Raw genomic sequence first — 23,801 nt, 5'->3', positions numbered from 1 at the left:
GATGCAGCAACATGGCAGATAAGGTCTCCTAAGAATAGAATTTAAGCATAAAGGAGAGAAAAGAAATTTGCCATTACTGAGACAAACCAGGTTAAAGCACAATGGCGACCTATCCTATTGTGATAGAAATGTAGAAAGCTGAATTAAAGATCATTATATTTGTGTCAAAAGTCCTTTAAGGACCTGAAAATCAAAAAGAAAATGGCGAAAAAGTGAAAACTAAGGCACAAAGCAAAGAACCAGCATAAAAATCAGGAATACTAAAGCACAAATTTAATTACAATTAGTAATGGGCATAAAGCCACAAGTACAAGTGTTAGGTTATCAGCAGAGGAAAAAAAAGAGCACACACAGGCTATTATTTAACAGGAAAAGAGGAAAGTATGGCTGATATAAAGAAGGGTGAAGTAGCTTAATCCATCTCTGCTTCAGGCTCCATAACATACTTCAAAAATTAATTTGAACAAGGGGACAGAAATACAGGCCAGAAAGAAAGAACATCTTGAGATATGGTCAAATTATCAGTGTATTCTGAAATCTAGCCTCAAGCACTGAAGGAACCAATTGTAAGAATATCTGATCTGTTCAGAAATCATCCCTGAAATTCGGGCCTTGGAAGAAATCTCTGGAGACACAGAAGGGCAAATACAATATATATTTAAAATAAGGGGAAAAGGGAACATGTCAACTAGTCAGTCTCCCTGGAAAAACCCTAGAAGAGATTGCTACCAGATCAATAAATAAAAACCCAAAGAAAAACCAGCTGACAAAAAAAAAAAAAAAAACAAAAACAAAAATCCAGCTCAGCATAATGAATTTATCAAGGAAAAATAATTTCAGTTCTTCATTTCAAGACGACAAGTCTGTTGTTTATTCCAGAAAAATCTAATTTTGTCTTTGACAAGGTAGGGAGAGTAAGGAGGAAGTAGTTGAGATATATGTTTTAGCAGAGCACTCAATATTGTCCCACATGGCCATAGGCAAACCAAGGAAATACAATCCAGCTTAGCAGCACTTTTAGCTGTTTGGACCCTTGAGTATAACCTGATATAAACTCCCTTGCAAACACTGTCTGGCCTTACCATCAAACTTTTAATAGGCAAACATTCATAAAGAAGAATTCTTCTTTGCAGCAGCTGCAGACCAGCTGATATGGCTTTGTGCTCATCAGCATTTCACAGGTGATGGGGTGGGAATCACTGGCCTACATGGAATTGCCTGTCAGTGAGGAAAACCAAAAATAAACAAATGGGAAAAAAAATCCAAACCTAAAAAAATAAAAAGCAAACAAACAACCCAAAAAATAAAACAAACAAAACAAACAAAACAAGACAAACAAACATACAAAAACAAAAAGAAAACAAAAAAGCTAACAAAAAGACAACACCAAACAGTGAAATGGCAGTGATTAACTGCCAGTGTGAAATCTCATCTGGATCCCAAAAGAATCTGACCCAGCCCTGGATCTGTTCCACCTCTTTACTAGTAACTGAAACAACAGCAGAAAATGTGAATTATGAAATCTTCTGATCACTCCAGCTCAAGAGCACATTTGTAGAAGAGAACCTGAATTCAAAGTAATGTCAATAAATTGGAGAAATGGTCTGAAGGCAACAAACCACAATTCAATAAAGTCTTCAACAAAATATTAGCTCATAAAAGACAATGCAAATGCTGAGATATCAGACACAGAATAGCTGAGAAGTTAGAGGCATGTATTTCAGGACTCAAGCGGAATTTGGTCTCATTTTGGTAACTCTTGCTCATTGTTTTCTGCTCAAATCACAAGGAAATCTCTCTGTGCTGTCCCACTTCCATGAGGGCTGGGCTGGTGTCTTGGATCCAAGGCTGTGCACCAGATGGGGAGACTGGAGCAGGTGAAAATGTAGAAGAAAGACTCAGAAAAGACAAAAATTAAGGAAGCATGCACCAGAGGAGATGGTGAACAACACAGAATTTTCTCATCTGGAAAACTATAAAGGTGGTGGTCTTTTTAGAAAAAGGTGTTAGAAACAGGTTTCAAACATAAATCAACCTTTGTTTCTCTTTTGGGTGTTTTGTTATTTCAAATATAAATTTTTAAAAACTATACAGTCTTTCATCATATTTGCTTTAGATTTTAATACAGGCTTAATTCACTCCTCTGTTATTTTCCCTTCACTCTATTGAGGAAAAAAATAGGATAATGAAAATGAAAAAAAAAAACAGGGAAATGAGAAAGAAAAAAGTAAAAAAATTAGAATTAAAAACTTGTTATTTTGTCAATTTTCAAAGATGGCAGTTACCAAATAAATGATAAAACAAAAATTATTAATGTTATTTTTTATTTTTCAATTACTAAACAAATGTGAAAGAAATTGGAATAATACTATTTTTGACAGAAGCCTAACTTGATATTTTTCACCAATCTTTCAGCTGCTTCAGGAACTGAGATTATCTCCATGCCACTGAAGAAAAGTGCAAATGCCATAGATCTCTTTCTACAACACTCTTTTCTCACCTTCTTCCCAGTGAAAAGTGAGACTTTATCTGCAGTACCACAGGGATTTTTCTTCTGTCATCCAGTATTGGTTTGGCCATCCTATTAGCAACAATATAGATCCTCATCAGAGCTAATGCATCATCTTTGATCATCATCCTCGTTTACATTTCTCATGTCTTCTAGTCACATCTCAGAGCCCTCATTATTGTACACATTTCCAAGCTTTCATCTCCCAAAGGGCACAGAGGGAATAACAGGGAAGCTGGAATGTAACAAGATTTGGCACTAAGCTTTGATTTATTGAATCAAAGGCCACGGGGAAGGAGCACAGAGAAAGGAAAGGGCAGCAGAGGAGTGGTGCACAACAATAATTTGCAAAGACCTTAGGTGCTGGTGAAACCTTGATTGTTAATGAGTGGCTCCTCTCTGCAATGCTGAGGGTGAGGAGAAATCCCTGCAGCCTCCTGGTCCTACAGCTTCCCCTGACACAGGCCAGCACTGAGATGGAACCCAGCTCAGGAGCTGTCACCCTCCCCATGTGCAGATACAGACACACCCCGGGGATGGTGATCTGTTGGAATCTGAGGTATTGATGATTCTGAGATTGTAAAAGTCTCTGTCTCTCAGCCCCACTGCCAAAGCAGAAGCCATAATTGGTCTGTGCTGGTTTCCAGGTTGTTTATTCTGTTTATCTCTCACATGTTCTGCTGCCCTGCCCAGCTCTGTCCTGCAGGGCAGCGTGTGGGGCTCTGCCCTCAGTGGGATGTTACAAACATTAAATACCAGAAACTCCCTGGGCTGGATTTACAATAACGTGCCAATATCTGTCACCTACGTTGGACAGTGTGTCCCCAGCCTGAACCAACAGAAAAATGCCAACACCACAGTGAAACATGGAGGGCATGAAGAAGGAGAAAAAGGACAAGACACACCCAATTTCCTCCATCTTGTCCCCTTTGGACCCCTCATCTAGAATCCTAAAATTTTACTTTTGCACCCGTGCCACACTTAATTATTACTTCTATCAAACACTCAGAGCTTGTAATTCATCCTGTAAGATTGAAAACTCTTTTCCATGGACAGAGATCACAGACAGTGTCTCTGGGGGCTCTGTCCAGGGGGGTTCCTGACTCCTGCCAGGGTCCCAGACCTGCCAGGGCAGCCAGAGGGAAGCTCTGGATTCCCACAGTGATCCCTGGCAAGGCTGGGAGATTGGCCTCCTCTCTCCGTGGGGTGAGACCCCAGGTGCAGCTCACCCCTCTGCTCATCTGAGCAAAGAAATTTCTGATCTCTTGGCCGTCCTGCCATGTCCCTCTTCTGCCTAACAGAGCAGCTCTTCTGGTGAGAGGGAGCAAGGCCCGCCTGAGGAGGGGGAGCCCTGGTGCACCCCATCACCTGCTGCACATCTACAGCAGGGCAGGGGGGCTGCACAGGGGCTGCCACAGGGCAACACAGAGGGGAGCTGGTGTCCATCATCCTCTCACTGCCCAGCAAGTTTGTGCTGGCCCCGAGCATGTGGAGGAAGTGGTTTTGACACAAGGCCATCCTCCAGAAGAGTGCTAGAAGAACAGCAATGTCTAAAGCTGCTGTCATACCTGCTCCTCTCCTGGTATGAATTGCTGCTCCCCACAAAAGCTTAAGCCCAACATCTGTGTCTTCAATCATCACTTCCACAGATTTAAGGATGAGAAAGCTGAGCCTCAGCTGGAAATGCTTCCTGCTCCAGCTAAATGAAGGTCAACACTGCCCAGCAGTTGCAGCTGTCAGGACAGAGAGGCAGCCACTGAGAGCCCACTGTGGGGTCATGCAGGGAGACAGCTCTGTTGCTCCTTGTTGCACAACTATCTGCCACATAAAAATAACAAGCACTCCATCTGCAAGATCCCTCTAGCTGTTGACATCTGCAGATGCAGCAAGCCCTTTGCAAAAAACACACATTTCCTAATTTACAAATCTCTACCCAGGACACTGAAGGTACAGGCAACTGGCCTGCACAGTCAAAGGTGGAAGAAGTCAGCACAAATTGATGAGAAGCTTTGAGATCCTCTGTGCAAATATGCCAACCATGTGCAGAACAGAAAGTTTAGGCTGAGCAGAGGGGAGACAGCAATATCACTGTTTGTGCTGCGCCTGTTTACTGGATAAACAAGAGTCCTGTAGATAAACAAATATTGTAAGTCTAGCATTTTCTCCACTTCCAGATTTACAGATAAACACACAGATGAAAAAGGTTTCTTAGAATAAGCTGGACTGTTTTGGCTTTTGGCACTGGAAATGATAGAGATTTGTGTCAGTGGGGCTCCAGAGTACATTAATCCTTTATAAATGTTTTTTAAATAATACATGTGCCCTGAAAGAACATGTGAGGACTGCCTTATTAAACGGAGATCTAAATTTAAAGGTGTTTTTGAAGAAAGGCATAATTTATTAAACTGTTGGCAGCACCTTCCAGTCTCACAGAAAGCCCCCAGCACAAATGTCCCCTTTCCTGCCCTGCTGGGTCACTCCCCAGCCCTGGCAAAGCCCAGAGTGCCCTGCAGCAGGATGAGGCTGTGCAGCCCCGGGGCACTGGGGTGCTCCTGCTGACCCCCCTGCCCAAGGGCTTGGTGCAGAGCCCAGCAGCAAAGAAACAGCAAGCAGCAACTTGTGAAAACCTTGCCTTCTGCCACTTGAAGACCACATATGATGCAGAGTAAGAAATCCCTGTGACTTTTGCCATGGCTTTCTAGTGCATCAACTTCGGGCTCTGAACTTCTGGCCCAGCAAACTCTGTATATGCTTGGTTTAGGCACCTGGAAAATTTCCATGCTTACAGCATAGCCCCCAGTAAGTGTTTTTAACTGTAAGGAGCCTGTTGACCTGCCTTCAGAAGGAAAAACATGTGTGTCCAGAAGCAGAGTTCTCCAGACAGACCCTACCACCTATCCTGGGCCCCAGGTAGAGGTGTTGGGCTGGTCTCCTGTGGTTGACTACAAAGCTACAGTTTGGCCAGCAAAGGTGGCCATGGGAAATTAACTAGATGTATATGCAGGATATATGGATCTTCTAGTCACCATGAAGCCATACTGGTGATTCCCCTTTAGCTCTGGCACAACCAGCAGGAATACCAGCCTCCTTTTCCTAGAAAAGATGCCTCTGGGCACAGGGTGCATCTGGGGACCTCCAAGCACCTGGGCTTTAACCCACTGAACTAGAGGAAGAACTGTTCCCTTTTTATCCTGCAGAGGATAGCTCAGGCTCCTGCCATGAGGCTGTAGCAGGATGGGGAGCAGGGGATGTGGATATCTGACTCAAAATCCTCCCTCTTCTCCTTGGTCCTGTAGAGGGTCTGCCTGCTCTGGGGCTTGTTTGAGGCATCCTACTTCACCTGCTCAGCAACAACAGGTTTTTTTGAAAATGTTTATTATCAGATGAACAATCTCATGACAAACAAAAGCATCAAAAACCAGAGACCAAGAAAAAGAAAATCCTGACATGGCCTAATTTGTGGTCTAACACCAAAGAGGTCTGCAATAGATTGGAAATTTTCTTCACATACTGGAGATCAATAAATGTAATTATTTGGACTTAAACCTCATGAATTCTGAAAAGCTGCTCAGATTTACTTGAACAAGAAGTGCTGCTTTATAGGATGTCAAAGCTGATCAGAATAACAACACCCACAGCAAAGACCCTATCAGTGGTGATGAAACCTCACAGTCTCTCACTACGCTGTTGCTTTTCCTAAAGGAACATTACCAGGGCACAAATCAAGTTAAAAGAATTGATGTCCCTTCTCCAGAACTATTAACAAAGCAAGCTGGGTGTGTAAACCTCTCATCATTCCAGTCTCCAGCTCTTACCCTAAACCTAACACATTCCTCAGATTTCATTTGTTTTCCCCAGTAGCAGTAGCTGCTCAGGCTTTCTTTATGATGCTGAAGACTGACTCCTGTCAGAGATGGGGCTCAAATCCAAACCCTATTTCCACAAATCTGTATTCTGGGATTTCAGAGAAAGTTGCATTGGCATTCAAGACACACTTGATATCAGAAAATTAAAACATGAACAGCAAGCTAAGTCAGATGCCAAATCCACACTGGTTTGGTCTTTTTCCAGAGCCCTTATGTTCACTTGTATGAATCAGGGGTAATTCCACTAAAGTCAAGGTACTGCTCAGCTGGAAAACAGGCATTAGAAGAGAATTTCTCAGGCCCTAAGGTTGAATCACTTTCACTTTACATTAATCCTCCCTGGTTTTCCAGCACTGCACATTGTGGCAGTGTTGAGCTCACAGCAGTACAGGACAAAGTCTGAAACAAATTTGTTCCCAGCAGCAGCCTAGCAGCCCAGAAGTCTATGCATTTTAACCAAGGTTACGTGCTGGAGCCAAAGTGCCATCTTTAGAGATCAGATTATTTGGGCTGTACTTGCCTTGGTAGAAGTAAACAGATTTTTAACCAGTTCAGAGGGTGCCTGAACTCATCTAAGCAGAAAATACAGTTCAGTCCCTCCTGAACCCTGTGGCTGAGCTGCCCCTTCCTGGCTGCCAAACCCACTTGTCCATCTCTGTGCACCACTCCTGGCCCCTGGCAACCACAACCTGCCTGAATACAACCCAGCAGTCACTGTTAGGATGCTGGTGTAGATTGATGTATATTCCAGCAGAGACAGCCCCAGCTCGTGGCTTTTATTGCTCCTGCAAGACAGGCTTCAAGCCACACCATCTGCTGAGCTGCTCTTTTCCACTTAACTAAAACACAGGGGGAAAGTGCATCCCAGTCCTTCGGCTGGAGCCCAAAGCAGCTGTCACTCCACATACCTGAAATTTGCATGTGCAGTGAGAGGGGCTGCTCACTATATGCAGAGAGCTGTGATTATTCCAGCAAGTCTTTCTGACAGAAACACAGCTGATCTTTGCCTCTGCCAATCTGGCTTAGAGCATTTCCCAAACTGCAATAAGGATCAAAGTCCACAAAACAACTTCTTAAACTGGTAGAACACTGGCTTGATTTGCAAAGATCACCCAGGTGTTCTGCAGAGACAAAACCCATAGGCAAAGAGCAAGTCACTGTGAGATGATGAAAAATTATAAAAATACCTGGAATTCTCCACATTGCAGGAAACAAGCAGGAAAACACCTTCAAAGCATTAATAAACTTCAAGGAGAAGTAAGCTAATCAGTATCCTTCATTTTTGTTCCCAACCACTGCAGAACAGACCACTTTGCAAGAATGCTACTGAAGGTGGACACATATTGGGATGTAAATTATGCCACTTGACAGTGCCATGAGAGTTTTTATGGAGGCAGGTAGAAAAACCAAGTAGGATGAAGTCAGGCAGAGGTAAAGGAATTTATTTACTTTGTGCCAGAGCATTTATCTACCCCAAAATGTCATCCATTTATCACCTACAACTGCATCTGATAAGTCAATCAGCCTGCAAGGCCTGCTTACAAAATCCCCCCAGGAAGCAGGAAAACAAACAGGATAAAGGATAAATTAGTAGAGAGGAATGTTTGATGATTTTGTTTGTTTTCAAAGTAAAGCCAAAAAATGCCACAGGTGACAAAAAAAGGAACTCCATCCTTCTGCACAGCACTAAATTCACCACACTGATCATATTCCTTACAGATATGGGCAAATGTTCCCTTTATTTAGAGAAACTGGCAAAGATGATAGATAACCTGACAGCCCAAAATGAATGAAGGTCTGTCCATGGCAGCACCAGAGAAGATGCAGAATTAGGGCCTAACTTCACCAGTTATAACAGAGCTGAGAAAGGATTCAGGTTCAAGGGCTGACAAAACCAGTAAAAATTCCAATTGCTGCCTGACATCAGGAATTAGATGTTGTCAGATACCCACAAGAATGTCCAGCTGATGTTTCATGTCAAAGGAATCAGCTTTCCAAAAATCTTTGAAATGATAGGACAGAAGAACATTCCCCCTCTTCAGCCATGCAGTTCTTTGCTTCTGGGTTTTGGAGGTTTTCTCTTTTTTCATCTCCAAACAAATAAATTGAGTTTTTCAGCAATAATGACAGAGGATCAGTGGGGGATAGATGACAGAGGCATCTCTGTATGCGTCACGCTCCCATTTCTATTATTCTTCTTCTGCATCTTCTTTTTCAACCTGCCTGCATTATAGACAGATATTGCTTTCTGTTACATGGAGATCATTTCACTTGTAATTGGAAACCTCATGAAATTTTTCTTCCCTCATCCCCTCAGAGGAACAGCTGACAATAGAAACTTGGGTGTCAAACTGTCATTCAGATTATGGGAAAGGAGGTATAGCTATGGAAACAACCTAGAATTTTTTCACTTTCATCCTTCAAGTACAGTTAAGAGCTGATAAAGAGGTTGCATAAAAAACCCTGAGTAATTGGGACCAAGGTGAGCACAAGCATGCTAGGTAGAGACAGATGTTCTCATCAGGTGCAGTGGAATTTTGAGTCCTGACTACTTTTATATGCAGCTGATTTTCCCTTCTAGTCCATTATGGAAGGAAAGGTTCTGTTCCAAGTTTCAGCTCATGGGGAGAAATGCTCTTCCATAGGGGAGTCTCTCCTTCCTGCCATGCTGGAATTACTGTGACATGACTCAGCTTCAATGTGCCACCCCTCTCTGTGTTGTACTACCTTACTACCTTGTATAAACTGACTTTTTTTTTTTTTTTTTTTTCATCTAGAAGCAATACTTGCCATTTTGTTCTGTGTCTGTGCAAAGATTGGCCGAAGTGACCTTGGCCAGAGGTCTCTTAAGTGCTCTTGCTCTATCAATAGCCATATTTCATCATCTGGAGAAATTGCAGGAAACATTCATAATAGTGATGATATTTTATATTCCTTCTATTACTGGTTTCTCCATCTTGTGTTAAAAGGCCCTGAGGCAGTGAGCAGAAAAACACAGCAAGAGTTGAACCTGGAGTACATCCTAATGGGAAGGTCAGCCCAAGGACAGAAATGGCAAAGAAACTTTCCTGGGTAAAAAAAGAAGGAAAAGATGAAGTGGAAAGAATGGTTTGGGAAAGGTTTCCACTTCTATTTAAAAAAAAAAATATATTAAATTGGGGCTTTAACATTTTGTTATGTGCAAATGCTAACAAAGACTGAAGCAAAAGAGCTTTCTGTCTATCTATGGTGTAGGAGCAACAGAAATACTTAAAAGATCTTTTTCTCTGTGTAGTTTAAAGGCTGCATAAGGACTGCATCGAAGAAAAGAGCAAAGTATTCCACAATTATGGCATATTTTCTAAAACGAAAAATTAGTGTTTCAGAAAGAAATGAGAGGAGATGTGAGGAAGACTCCCTGTTTCACTAGTCAGCTTAGAAAACTTCTGCAGGACCTTTTATATGGATAATTTCTTTTTTTAAAGTTCTGTCTGTTTAAAATATAAGGAGCACCGAGCTGGTCACTGTGTCCACTGTCTCTTTAAAACATTGTGAAGCTGAAGCTCTAAACTGTCATGCTGTACTTATTTCTTGCATGTTTATAGTAGCCTGCCATGCATGCTGAGCAGTTTCCAAACACTGAAGAAGAATGGAGCCACATCTCAAGATCCCATAGTCTGAGAGAAGATGACTGAGGTTAAAAGAACAATATGCAATTTAGGTTTAAGGCTCATTTTACACCCAGGCAAATTTCTGTCACTTTGGCAATGTTAAGAGGATTCCACATAGTAAAAAGGGTGATTTATTGTTATTTTATGGCTCCTTTATATTTTCAATATAAGAAAAAGAACCCTTCTATAACTAAAAGTCGATCTCCAATGTACAGATCTGTTCAGTTCAGAGTAAACAATCCAGTAGAAATGTCTCTTTAAAAGGATTTGAAAAGTAGAAAGAGAAATGCTACCATACACTTAATGTTTCCAAACATCTTTGGTTTTTTCTGCCTTCAAGCATGCCCTGGGCAGACTTTCTAGCTGTTTAGCTGAGGTTTCTCCTTTGCTGGCAAAGGCGAGGCATTCCCTCTTTGCCCAGCAGCTGCAACACGTTGCTCTCCCTGGGATCAGTGCTCTGAGAATTGAAGCCCCAGGCAGGGGAGTGATCTCCATCATCCACACAACATTCTTTTCACTCCCATGTGGATGATAAACTCACTGTGAGGACAAATGCAGCCTGGCCTGACAGGAAGGATGCTCCTGCTTGTACACGTTGGGAACCAAGCACTTGACTCAGGACAGCCCCGCAGCCGGCCAGAGGACACGGATGTGCAGCTGGCAATTCCACAGGGAGGTGGTTAAGTGTCACACAGAAAACACTGGGAAAACACTTCTCTGTTCAGTTACCTCTATGGAGCTGGTGGTCAGGAGCTTGTCTTCTCCATGACTGACACCTTCCCACCCTGTGTGACACCGGTTTCTCCAAAATTCTTCCCACGTGCATTGCTCCATCCACCCCAGGAGCAGACACACAAGTGCCACACAGCCAAGCCGTTCTCTGCAAAGATGGTACTTGCTTCACATCTCAGCAAGCCGTGCAGAGCAAGGTTTTATCACTGATTTATGAGGCTGTCATGCTGCAGGCCAGATTCCAATCAGCCAGTTTGTAAATTTGAGTAACCGAGCCCTATCTCAGAGCATTTTTCCAGCATATGCTGTTATAGCAGATACAGTTGTCAGCACAGAATCCCTGACAAGAAACAAAGATTTTTATTGTGTTCTCTAATGCAGTGATTCATCTTTTTTTTTTCAGGTTTCATGTATTATTAATTGTTATTATTGTTTTTATAATTTGTAAGCACTTACAGCATATTTCTCCACACACATGACTAAATTATGGTCCTGATCTTTGAGAGGCTGTATTTTCAGTAGACAGATTTTTCTCAGAGACTGCTATAGGCTAATCATAATTTCTGCAATATTTACAGTGTGTCTTAAAGTTCTGCCACCTAGATCTTCAGCTTTCATTTTATTTTTGTGGGCATTTCTTCTCCTTATGTTTGCAATGAGATGAAAGAGACTTAGAAATCTAACAGATTAAAAAAAAAAAAAAAAACTTGCAGTTTGTTCTTATTAGTCCTTTGATTTCCCAGCCAATCCCATGAATTTTCAAGAACTACAGAACACTCATGAAAAAAAATGTACGAAAGCAAATAGTGGTAAAATTGCACTCTTCAAGCACCACAAAAAGACAGACTCCATGTTTTATACTCATTATTGTATTTCCTATACCATGGGTTGTGCTACATAAGGGTATACAGGAGAAATGAGATCTGGTCTCTTCTGGACTACGTGGTTGGCTCATGTACAGTAGTGTCTGATCAGGGGGTCTGGGCTTGACATGGTTCCTGCACACCCTCTCCACCTCACCACGGTTTCTCAGGGCATGTGTTTACCCTGTGTGCTACAAAGCAAGAAAAGATCCAAGCTGTGAGACAAGGTTTTACTTATGGCCTTCACAATCCTTGCATGGAGCACTGCAGTTTCTGATTTAGGCTCTCTTTTCAGATACAATGAATAAAGTCATAAGAGGGTTTGGGTTCAAAAGGACCTTAAAGACAATCTAATCTAACCCTACTGCCACGGAAAGGGATACCTTCCACTAGACTTATGTCCTGGTTTTTGGCCAGGACAGAATTAATTTTCTTGCATTAGCTGTGAGGGGGTGGAACCTGGAGATGTGAGGGCATGTCCAGGTTGTCACTCTGCACCAGCTCACCTCACTGTTGGAGAGCAGAAGGAAGGATCCCCACTTCCAGAAGAAGGTGTGCATGGCTTGCAGCAGGGACAAAGAATGGGCACACAGAGGGTCTGACCAACATTTGTTTTCACTGTCCATGACTCAGTGATCCTTTTTTCATGTCAAGCATCCTCTCTTTCACACGCTGTTTCCATTAGTATTGTTGTCATTACTGTTTGTTCCCTTACCTCACTGGTGTTTCCAGTAAATTGTTCTTACGTCACTCAGAATCTTTCATGACTTCCTCAGGGGAAGGAGAGCATGCAAGCTGTGTGTGATTTGGGGAACTGTCATGGAGTAGGGGAGAGGGCATTAAATTAGGGAGTGCCATTCCTAAATCACAACAGCCAGGTTGCCCAAAACCCCATCCATCCTGATCTTGAACACTGCCAGGGATGGGGCACCCACAACTTCTCTGGGCAGCCCATTCCAGTGTCTCACTACCCCCACAGAAATGAACTTCTGCCTTATATCTATCTCTCTCGACCTGCTGGTCATGCTGGAATAGAAGAAATAATGTCCATGGCTGTGGACTGAGACAGTGAGTGCTGGGATATGCAAAATTGCTAAAATGGCTGGAGCAGGAAAAGCAGCTTGCAGCAAGGAGTAAATGACAGGTGGGAAAGCTCAGGTTAGACAGTGGTAGTATTGCAGCTGCTCTATGCATCACCTTTGAGAAGTGAGACCCCTTTTCAGCACCTGGAAGCAGGAACATAGTTCAGAGAGATCCACAGTGCCTGATTCTGCTGGCCAAACCACCACCTTTCACCCTCCCAGCTGAGAACAATAGCATATACGAGACAGGGGAGAGACTTGTGGTTATTTATTGTTTTAAAATGAACTAGGCATATTGATTATTTTTCCCCTTTTCTTTCTGAAAACACAATTAAGTTGGTATAACAAACAGCTCCACTAATGGACTGTGTCAGTAACTGATGGCCGCCTTTGGCTGAAGTTAAATAAATCCTCCTCTACTTGTTTCACCCCTGTGTTCCTTTCCCCAGCAGTGGTCACACTGAAATCCTTCCAGACCCACCACACACAGCTGTCCTCTCAGCTTGTCTCTAGGGGGCCATGGTGCATGAAATGAGCAGATGTAGTTCCTTCATCTGGCCCTGACTCCTTATCCTTATCCTGACTCCTTTAAATCACACAGGACAGTCACCTTCAGCCAGGGGCTCTGGAGAGGGCTTCATGCCCTTTCAGAATCTGTCTGCTGGGGAAGCACGGGAAGGTGACAGCCCCAGACTGCCACCTCCCCCACTCCCACAGAGAAAACGTGACAGGAGTGGAATATGCTGCTCACAAAGACAAATTGGAAGGAGGATAACTGAGGACATCGAGTCATGCAGACAGTGCCTCAGCCACTGGCTCTCTAGAACCCATCCTAGAAAAAAAGTCCCTGAGTTCAGCGATGAGCCTATATAGAGTGAGAATGTCCCAGCAAGGCTGCTGCAGGCAAGGAGTGCTGACGTTCCCCCCCTCACACAGCCCCCAGAATATCAGGCTAGCCCAAGGTCCGAGGCGGGGATGGGGGGAATATCAGGACATGACAAAGATTTCCAAAAGAAGCTCTTACCCCGATATATGTTGGTTCAGCTCTCTTTATTCTGTGATGTCCATGGGGAGAGCGGGGCAAAAGAGGATGAACAGGAAATGTCAGGGGTCTGTATAGACTTTGGACAGGGTGGGCTTCCCTGGCTCTCCGCCAACCCCGTTGGGGCAGGAGGGAGGGGTCCAGGGTTATCTGATCAGAATCACAGGGTCCCAGGGACAGGGGAAATAGAGTGCCCATGGGCTCACTGTAACAGAGTGCCACTCTTTTTGTGCTGTCAGATCATTCCAGGGCCACGTCCCCAGCTTTCTATCACCAAAGCAGCACAATGCTATGACTCTGAGCCCACTTAGGGGCAGGAACTGTCAGGCTCATGCCAGGCCACAGGATGCCCTCTGCACTTACAGCAGTGCTAGAACAGCAACAGCTTTTGTTGTTGGACTGGCTTAGCACAGGGTCATGCACCACAGCTGCCTGAAGGTCTTCTGTTGGTCCATGATCTATGTTTGGTGGAATTAGCCACGTTTGTGAACTGAGCCACAAGCTGGTGGGGCTACTTGCACACCCCAGATTTGGCACATGATTAGAAGCATCACTGAATCAAGGGTCTGTCAGACATGGGGAGGGTCCCAGCTGAAAGCACCCACACCTTGATCTGTTTCAGGGGGAGGAAAGAACCTTGTGCAGAGGGCTGAGGGCATCAGTCATCCCTCTGAAAGGACGGCAGAGAGCGACCTAGAATATAAATAACCAAAACACACAACCCAGGAATTTCTGTCTCTGTCAGACAACCCTCAATAGACAGCTGTGAGAAATACAGCAGCCACATGATAATAAAAAACAGGCTTACATTTGTCACCTCATTGAATCCAGGTATAAAATATGATACATCTTTCTGCAGCAGACAATGTCTTCTGTATCATCTGCAGGCCAGGTTCAGCCCCTCTAAGGCTCCTGAAGGAAGGTACAGATTACATGCACATTGTGCACAAAGGGAATTCCACAAGCACCCAACATGGTGAACTGACCATTTTCCTGTAGGGGAAACTCCTGCACAGAGGATTCAATCACCACTGCTTCTGCCTATTCTTTCTCCTGATTCCACTGAGAACCATGAAGGTGTACTCAAAGGCAGAGGTTGGCTTCCAAGTCTTCAACTGAAGTGTCTAACAAAGCAAAACCCCTGACTTGTTATGTTACATTCCCTTCTCAACATAGTTACACCTCAAATACTTGCAGACTACTGGTGTGAAAAAATCTACACTTTGACACAATGACTGTGCATGGACAGGATACTGCCAGGGAACTTGCAAATGTTGGTAATGCTGTGCTTTTCCAGGTATTTTTCTACCAAGTTTTGTGAGAAGTTGAGCAGTTCTTCCAGAACTGCAGCAGGTCTATAGAGCCACAAGAGCATGACCCTACATCATCCACCACTGTGGCTGCCCAAGAAAATCCCTGCAAATGCTAATATTTTCCAAGGAAGTACAGTTTTGGTCCTAAATTCATAAATTATGCTGAAAACCTAGAAAACATAGATACCCATCTCACCAGAAGACCCTTTCTCCTGCTGCCCTAGATTCTGTCAGCACTTGGAATGACTGCAGTCATGCTTCCTGGATTGAGTTTCAGGAATAGTTGAACTTCTTTACATCAGTGCAGTGTGTCTCCCTCAGAACATCTCAGGATTTTGCTTGTGAACCTCCTCTGTGTGTCTAAAGTTGCTCTCATACAAGTAATGCTTCATTCTGTTACCTCAGTCTGATGACACAGTTCTCAAAAAAATACAATGGAGATGTGAAAGTGATGTGGGCTGCACAGCCCACCTTGCAGGTGAGCAACAGGGCTCCAAAACCTTCAGCTGAACCCTGCATTTGTCCAAAACAATTGTTATACTGTAGAATTGTATAGTATCTATAGTATAGAATTGTTATAGTATGGAATTGGGAGCTTTCTCTTTTTTTGTTTCCTTGTTTCAAACGCAAAGAGAAGGCGGAGAGAAAAGCAACCTAGCAATCAACCCACTTCCACTCAGTCAGGAAGAAGTCCTCCACTTACTCCCAGCTTGAATGAAGCAAAAGTTTATCACTTTCATCACATTTTCACAGAAAATACTTTTAATTCATTGACCACCTATTTTAACCCTGTAGTTGCAAATGTAACTACAGAGAATAGATGAAGTGGCAAGATGACTCTCTTTAACCAAAAATCCGAGGCTGTCTGAGAGTACCTTGGGTACCACTTCATTCAGCACACATTCCCCACACTAACTGAAAGTCCCCCATGCTGCCATGTCCTGTGATGGGACCTGAGCTCTGGACCTGAGCCAGGCATCCTCCAAAGGCTCTGCTGAGGACGGAGAGAAAAGCAGTGCTCTGGGGAACAGGGGCATCAGCACAGCTCAAGGCCAGGAAGACAGGTAATGAGTGCCAGGCAGGTAATCCTAGAAATTGTTCTGAAAGTCCAGCTTCCCATTTGAGCAAATATTTGTGTTGGTACTAATCACAGCTGCCTTTCTCAAGTTCTCCCTGGTAATGCCTTCATTCATATTCCTCTGTAAAGTTCTGTTTGTAGTTAAGAATCTCCACAGACTCCTCTGCACGTACCACTGAAATGGGGTTACTTCATGCTCTGGCAGATAGATGGGATTGTACTGTGTATACTTACATTTTTAAAAAAAGATATTGCTAATGCATTTCAGTAAAGATAATTTAAAAAAAAAAGTCTTCCTAGCCATTACAGTAATGGCTTTGAGCTAATTGCTTGCATTTGCACTCAAATATAGTTCTCCCCCCTCTGACTCATTTCCATTTTTATGGAAATCAGCTTGCTTGCTACACTTTTAACTCACAGCTCTTGAGGACCAGCTGTTGTCTGACTTCCTCACTCAGGTAGGAACCCACTGCACTGATTGTAGGAGGACCACTTGTGGAGGAAGATGCTACTTAGCACAGGTAAAATTTCCAGAATCTGACTTACAGTCTGCAGGATGTGCTGGGAGAGCCTGTGTGCTTTTTGTACCTGATGAGTTACACCCTGAGGGATGCAGGCAGGCAGAGCTATCTCCCCTCCAAATTAGCTTTCTTGCAGTTCTGCCTATTGCCCAAAATAGAAAATTAGAAAATAAATAAGGAAGCTCTTAGTGACTCTTTCATGTCATGGGCTGAACATGCAGCTGCTCCAGTAAGACTTTTCAGTGGGGCAGTCCCTGTCCCCTCAGCCTCCTTGCTGACCACAATAATTTCCATGTTAACAGGCAACTGTTCTCCACAAGGATTTATGCTGTACTCCACACCAACCAAAAAGTAGGAGCAAGGTTGCTTTAAGTTCCTTTGAACTCCCTGTTTGACAAGTTATTGGAGCCACAAAGGACTGTGAGGCTGGAAATTTGCTTTGCCCAGCCTGGAGCTAAGAAAGCCCATCCCACAATGTGTAAGCTGAGGCCATGGCCCAAGAGGATGCACAGCAGCTGAGAGTCTTGCTCCAGCAGCTACAGGATGGCTTCTTTTCTCTTGAGCACCGAGACAAGAGAAATGTGACTTAGACATGCATTTGGAGTCACCTTCAAGCATTTACTGAAGAACACAGTGACTGACTCTGGTCAAGGATTGTTGCACATTTTACAGGACAGCACAATACCTGTCAGAAAGTGTCTGCTGCCTAAATGCTGCAAAGCTCCCTCTGCTTGAAGCACACCCAGACTAGCTTGAAACTGAGAACCATGAGCAACAGACCCTGAACTCATAGGAAGAGAACTCCAGCTCTGAAACTGTGTTGGACACTGACTTGCAAACAAAAGGAAAATATTTCACTGCCTTCCTGATGTTCACATGCTCTTTTACCATATGTAATCTGGCCATGCAGAATCAGAAGATAGAAAGGGAGAGGTGCCTGAGAGAGGGAATTGTGCTCTGCTGGGGTCTTTTTTCTCCAGGGCATCTGAGAGAATCATTAACACCTGCTGAGCACCTTCATTTCATCTTTGCTCAGCACTGTGAAGTCTTCCAGTATGGGGAGTGCAGCTCTTCTTAAAATACCAGTTTGTGTTGCTGACAGACTCAAGTTTGGGCTTGAGTTCCCAGATCTAGGGAACTCAGACTGTATTGTACTCAGGCGCAAGCCTCACAAGACTTTGGTTAGGGGGGGATAGGGGATCCTGTTTGGGATAAGGGGGGATGTTAGGGGAATTTGCCTAGGCACCTCTGTCAGAAGTGTAGGTTCTGGTCATCTTCCCTTTCCATCTGGCAGCTCAGCTGCTTGGAGGACCCACAATTTATTCCCTCATCCCACTTTGCACAGATCCATGTACTCAATGTTCTCCTCATCTCTTTGCATGTTATCTGTTATTTTCTTCTTTTCACTCAAGACTTAAAAAAGCAGTCCAGTCTTTCTTAAGGCAAAGGCACTTTGTCCAAAGATTGTTGTGTCCACTTCAGTGCTGGACCTAAATTATGCAACTGTACCCCTGAAAACTGAATGAAGTTACTTTATTATTTTGTCCTACTGCACACATGTGGCTCTTTTTCTTCAATCATGACCCAGCTGGGGAGAAAATTAAATGAGTATCTTATAGATTTACATTCCCAACACAGAATTAGTTGCTTTATGTCCCTAAATCTATCTGTCAGTTCCTATCACATATTAGGGCCCTTGCTGGAACAACAGCTTCACCATTCTTAAATTAGTTTTCCTTGTTGATGTTTAAATGAAAAGAGACATCCAATTTGTGACTGAAAATGTTTGTCACTTCTTAGGGGGATCCAGACACACAAAATACAATTAACATCTCTGAAGAACACTGCATAGAGGTTCAGCAGCAGCTGACAGGGAAAATGAAAACAAATAAAATCAGTTGTTCTAATACCATAACTCGAGTGGCAAGTGTAATCTTCTCCCTTTATCTGAGGTCGGAATTGCTTTTCTGCAACAGCTTTCATTATGAAAATGGAGCACTTCTCAGCACCAGAATATTAAGACAACACATGCCCACGGGGGCCCAGATCACTTTAACAAGGAACAAACAATCCAGAATACAGCTTTTATGAGTTTTTTTTCTGAGCTAACACCTGCTTTGCAGCAAATGAACAATGGTAATGATAAGAACAACAACCCACATGTATCTGGGTTGGGATGTGCGTCAGTCATTGGCATCTTTTTCTTCTCACCCCCTAAAGAAGGGCCTAGTGGCCAATGTCACTTTTGGGACTGCCAGAACCTTTGGCCAGTGGCTTGGGAGAAGCTCTGTGATTCCTCAAGCTGCTGCTCAGGAGGCTGTGAGATCAGTCATGCTACTGAATGTGGCAAGCACATTTCTCTCCCTCTCAGGATTTTTCATAGAGGTGCACAGACGGAAATGAAAGAGAAAACAATTTCTATTTCTGCTCCTTGTTTCTCCTGTGTGGAATGTGTTTGGAGAATTGTTTACCTGGAGTGAGTGCTTGACTGGATTCTGGTGAGGATTGTTTGAGCCTGATGGCCAATCCAACCCACCTGGGGCTGGACTCTGGAGAGAGAGTCACAGGTTTTGTTAGAGTTAGAAAAGTATTATGTAGTTTTAGTATCTTCCTTTTTACATAGTATATTAATGTATTTTAGCCATAGTTATAATAAAGAAATCATTCAGCCTTCTGAATTGAGTCAGACATCGTAATTTCTTCCCATTAAGTTCACCTGCATTTACAATAACTGAAGGTCTCCCAGTCTCTTGAGAAATTTATTTAGGAGTGGATGGAACTTTACCCCTATTTTACTACCGTGGCTCAGGACTCTCAAGACATTTATAAACAGAGTGAATAAATGACCCAGACAGAATATAGACAGAGGGTCAGACCACTGCTTTGTGGCATCTCCCACAAGGGTCCCCAGCTGTGTATTTTTTCAGTGTCAGGTTGGAAATAGGAAGAGGTGGACAAAGCAGGAAGCTGCTTACCTGCCTGTTGTTTTCTACAAGTAATTATATCAGATACTTTTCCTAAGACATGATATCACCATCCAGAAGAAAAAAAAATATAAAACAAAAACACAAAACCGAAGCCTTGTGTACTAATTCTTAATACCTGTTTTATTCTCTAAATGAGCAGGTATCACTCAGGTCTGTGAGTGAAACTTACGTGCCAGAACTCCTCACAGTGGAGCTTCCTACCCAGACCAGACTCAATAACTTGGGGGTAAACACTGCCAAATTTAATGCTGCAGCACATTTCCCACCTTATTGGAAAATCCTGTGTTTTCTGCCACTGACTGTGACTGTGAGAGCAGTTTTGCATGTTCTAGCTGGTGATGGCAGTGCCTGGCTGGCACAGCCAGCCTTGGAGCCAGCACAGTGCAGCCCTCTCAGTGAGAGATAAGCCACCTGTCTGGAAGTGACCTAATCAAGGCAATGAGTAGAGCCAGTCTGCTCTGTGAAATCATTTCAGAATGGTGAAATGCAACTTTAAGACTGAGATCCCACTGGTACAACAGCTAGTGAAAACATTATTAAAAATTATTTTAAAATATCTTTAACTCAAATAGGAATTTCCCAGATCTCTGAATTCAGTGCAAAACCAAAAAGTATTAGTTTTGAGAATCATATGACCTGCCTTTAGTTATTTGCCACTGTTGTTGTTTCTCCAAAGCTGTTCTGTATGTCTTGTCCTTGGTTTGCTTCTATCCATTTTTTTCACTACAGATTGCTTGATGGAAGAGAGATTATGCTTACTAAATTTGCTAGCACTAAACTGCACAGGACTACACGTAGAGTGGAGAACAAGGTCAGGACTCATCACGACCTTCACAGGCTGTAGAAATGGTCTGGGGAAGGAAAGCATTAGACAAGGGGTATGCATGGGATTTTACACAACTGAATAACTACAAGTGCAAAATAGGATTTATAGGCATGGATAAGATAGGAGTTTTACATGAAATCAACAACACACCCTATGGAACCTTAACCTGCTGCAAAGAACATACAGGCTGCTAATTAGAAAATACCTTTTAAAAGTAAGGGAAGAGCTTGTTCATGTACCAAAACTCTCGCTCAAGATCTTCAAGGAGAGATGGAGACAAATGTTACAGAATTTCTGAGAGAGAAAGGGCAGGATTTATGTCTGGAGGGAGAATTGAGCTGCCCCTCAGACTAGGCCTGATAAGCAGCCTTGGTGGGGCCTGGAAGCCTTTGACTCAGTAAGAAATTAGTTGTGGCGCAGTCAGAAATTATGTTGAGGTATTTACAAAGTAATGAGCTATCTGAGTGTGAATTAGGGTAGAGCTGCAGTGTGAAAAGCCTGACCACCTTAAGGCAAAGGTAAACAATGTTAGTTTGCCAATCAGAGTGCCTTTGTAAATTGTAAACTATGTAGAAATGTATATAAACTGCCATCTTCTCTCGAATAAAGGGAGAACATAGCATTAACCACATTGGCTCGATCTGCATTCGTCCTGACCAGCACCCCCTCCTATTATAAGCAGTCCCTGCTTTTGACAAATGTCATTCATGAATCATTTCTGTGCCAGTGATCCTGAATGAGACAATGGACTACAGGGCCACCTCTTCCACCTCTATTTCCAATGGACTCTGAGGCAGACCTGTTGCAGGACAGCTCTGTTTCTGTACAGGGGATTCCAGATGAGGCACAGGAGAATGACTACCCAGATCATCCAAGAGCTTGACATCAGGAACAGCCAGGAGCACCATTAACCTTGCAACCACGACAGAATCCGTAATGTAGAACAAGCCCAGTAAACTTGCCTGTAACATCTGCAGAGAATTGAAGATTACCTTGATTTAAGGATAAGTCTTCCTAAGGTTTAGGACTGAATCCAATTTCTGGTATGGCCAGTATGATACTGTTAGCACTTAGATAGTGACTTGCATGGGATTTGCAATGCTGTAAAGCTGAGACACTTGGAAAGAGCTCATTTCCAGAGCAAAGGCATGTACCTGAGCAGCCAGCTGTGCCTCTGCCTTCCCAGTCCCTAGAGCTTACAGGTGTCATACAAACCTCTTGCCTCAGCTCAGGTTATAAAAAGGGTTGTGCTTTTAAGCTCTGGAAGTTCCCCAGTTTGGTCCCTGGTGTTAGCCAGGATAGCAGTCATCCCAGTCACATTGCTGCTGCATTATTTTTGCTCTGTGGATGAAAAGAGGATTAAAGTCTTCAGAGCTGCCAATCCAGATTGTTTTTGTTGCAATCCGCTCATTTATGCAAACAAAACCTACAAAGCTGGAAGGAGACTGACACATAGGACTTAAGAGTGGAGTGTGGAATAGTGATGCCACATCTTGCCAAATAGAAAATCTATGTGCATCTGACTGGGAAATCAAGCAGAGACCTTAAAGAAGATGGAGGGGAGCAGAGAGGATGCCACAATTCACCCACACACATTGAAAGCAAAAAGACAAGAAAACCCTCAAGGCCTACAGCTGACAAGATAAAGAGAGAAAGTAAATAGCTTTGCCTGACAACATGTTTTGAAAACATATGAAAATACTTCTGTACCTTCTGGTTACTTCTGTTTCCCTTTGGGATTCCACTATACTAGGTGGGATGGCAATGAAAGTGACAGAGGACAAACACTGGTTTTCTGTTGGCAGAATTTTGGTTTTCCTCCTTCTCTTTCCTTGGAACAAAATAATGATTCTTCCATTCTCCATAGCCTGCTCTACTTTCTCTTTCTCAAAAGAAGATTTTCTGGTTATATAAAATAAATGATGGAACGCGATTCAGATGCAGGAGCTACAGATGTCAGCTCTGCCACTCCCTTTCTCCCTTTCTCTTGTTCTCATTAATAGGAAAAGCTCATCACTCCTTTTGGAAAAGGATAAAAAAATTCTTTGCATGACAAAGAATACATTTTTATTAGTCCTCAAAGAATTGCTGTTCAAAACCTACAATCTGTTCAGGATTACACACTGAACTTCTACATGTAGAGCAGAATTTCCAGGACAATTCAAGATTTCTCAGAAGGGTTCTGAAAGGGAAATTTTAGCAAAAAGATCTACTCTTGCATAAGCTTTGTTCAGTCTGCCAAAAAATTGCTAGCTTTGTCTAATCCATCATAAAATATGACACATCAGAAAGCATGACACAGCTTAAATGAAGGGTGGTATTTTGTAAAAGCATCTGACCTCATGCCAACACCCATCTGCATTCCCACTCTGCCCATTTTGTCTCTTTTGTTTACCAGGAGCTGGAGCCTGCCCAGTGCACTCCACTGCACACACAGGCACCTACTAGCAGAAAAATAGGATGGAAAGCAAACATTTACCAGTGGCTAGTACACTTCAACTTCTGTGTGGGCAAACTCAGTCCTGGCAGAAAATGGTGAGGGTGATAGCCCTGGCTTTTAAAAGCCTCTCTGTAGCGAGACCAGGGAGCAAAATGTGAAAGCAGAGGTTGTTAAATATTCACAGGTTGTTCCAGTGCCATTCTTTGGGGAGACAGGCCTTTAGCTTCCATTCAGACTTATCAAGCTCCTCTGAGGTTACAGTCAGGGAGCCAATTAGCACTAACAATGGCAGAGGTGATTTAGTGATATGGACATTTGTGTTTAAGAAAATGATGGGTGTTGTCAGATCAGTGGAATAAAGTATCATTCCTGGAGCAGCCTAGTCAGTTAGCTAGAGGCATCAGGTGTCCAGAGAAATGAACTGCAGATCCTGACCTAAATATAGCCCAATAAGCAGTTTTAGTTTGTTTTTTTGTTTGGTTGGTTGGTTGGTTGGTTTTTAAAATTTTGCTCATTACTCTGCTGTACTGCCCTTATTCAGCAAAGCATTGAGGTATAGGCATAAGTCAAAGCACATCCACACCCTGTTCCTCATACACTTAAAATCACAGACATGCTTACCTGAATTGCTAAATGAAAGACTTGGATCACTATGTGGTTATCTCAAGCACCCAAAACTCCTCAGGTCACACATCCCACAAGATGATGACAGAAGTGGCACAGGAACTACTCATAATCCTTGGGAACTGTAAATTATAATATGGCAGCAGCACAGCCACAAATATAACTGCTCTGTATACCTCTGCCTTGATAATGCATATACAAATACCACCTAATTCAGTAAATCCTAAATACCTGCCCACATATATTGCCCTCTCTATCTCTTCAGCTT

The sequence above is a fragment of the Lonchura striata genome, chromosome 3, assembly GCF_050655825.1.
Source record: "Lonchura striata isolate lonStrDom1 chromosome 3, ASM5065582v1, whole genome shotgun sequence".
In the NCBI taxonomy this organism is placed as follows: domain Eukaryota; kingdom Metazoa; phylum Chordata; class Aves; order Passeriformes; family Estrildidae; genus Lonchura; species Lonchura striata.
Note: the sequence above shows the minus strand (reverse complement) of the source record.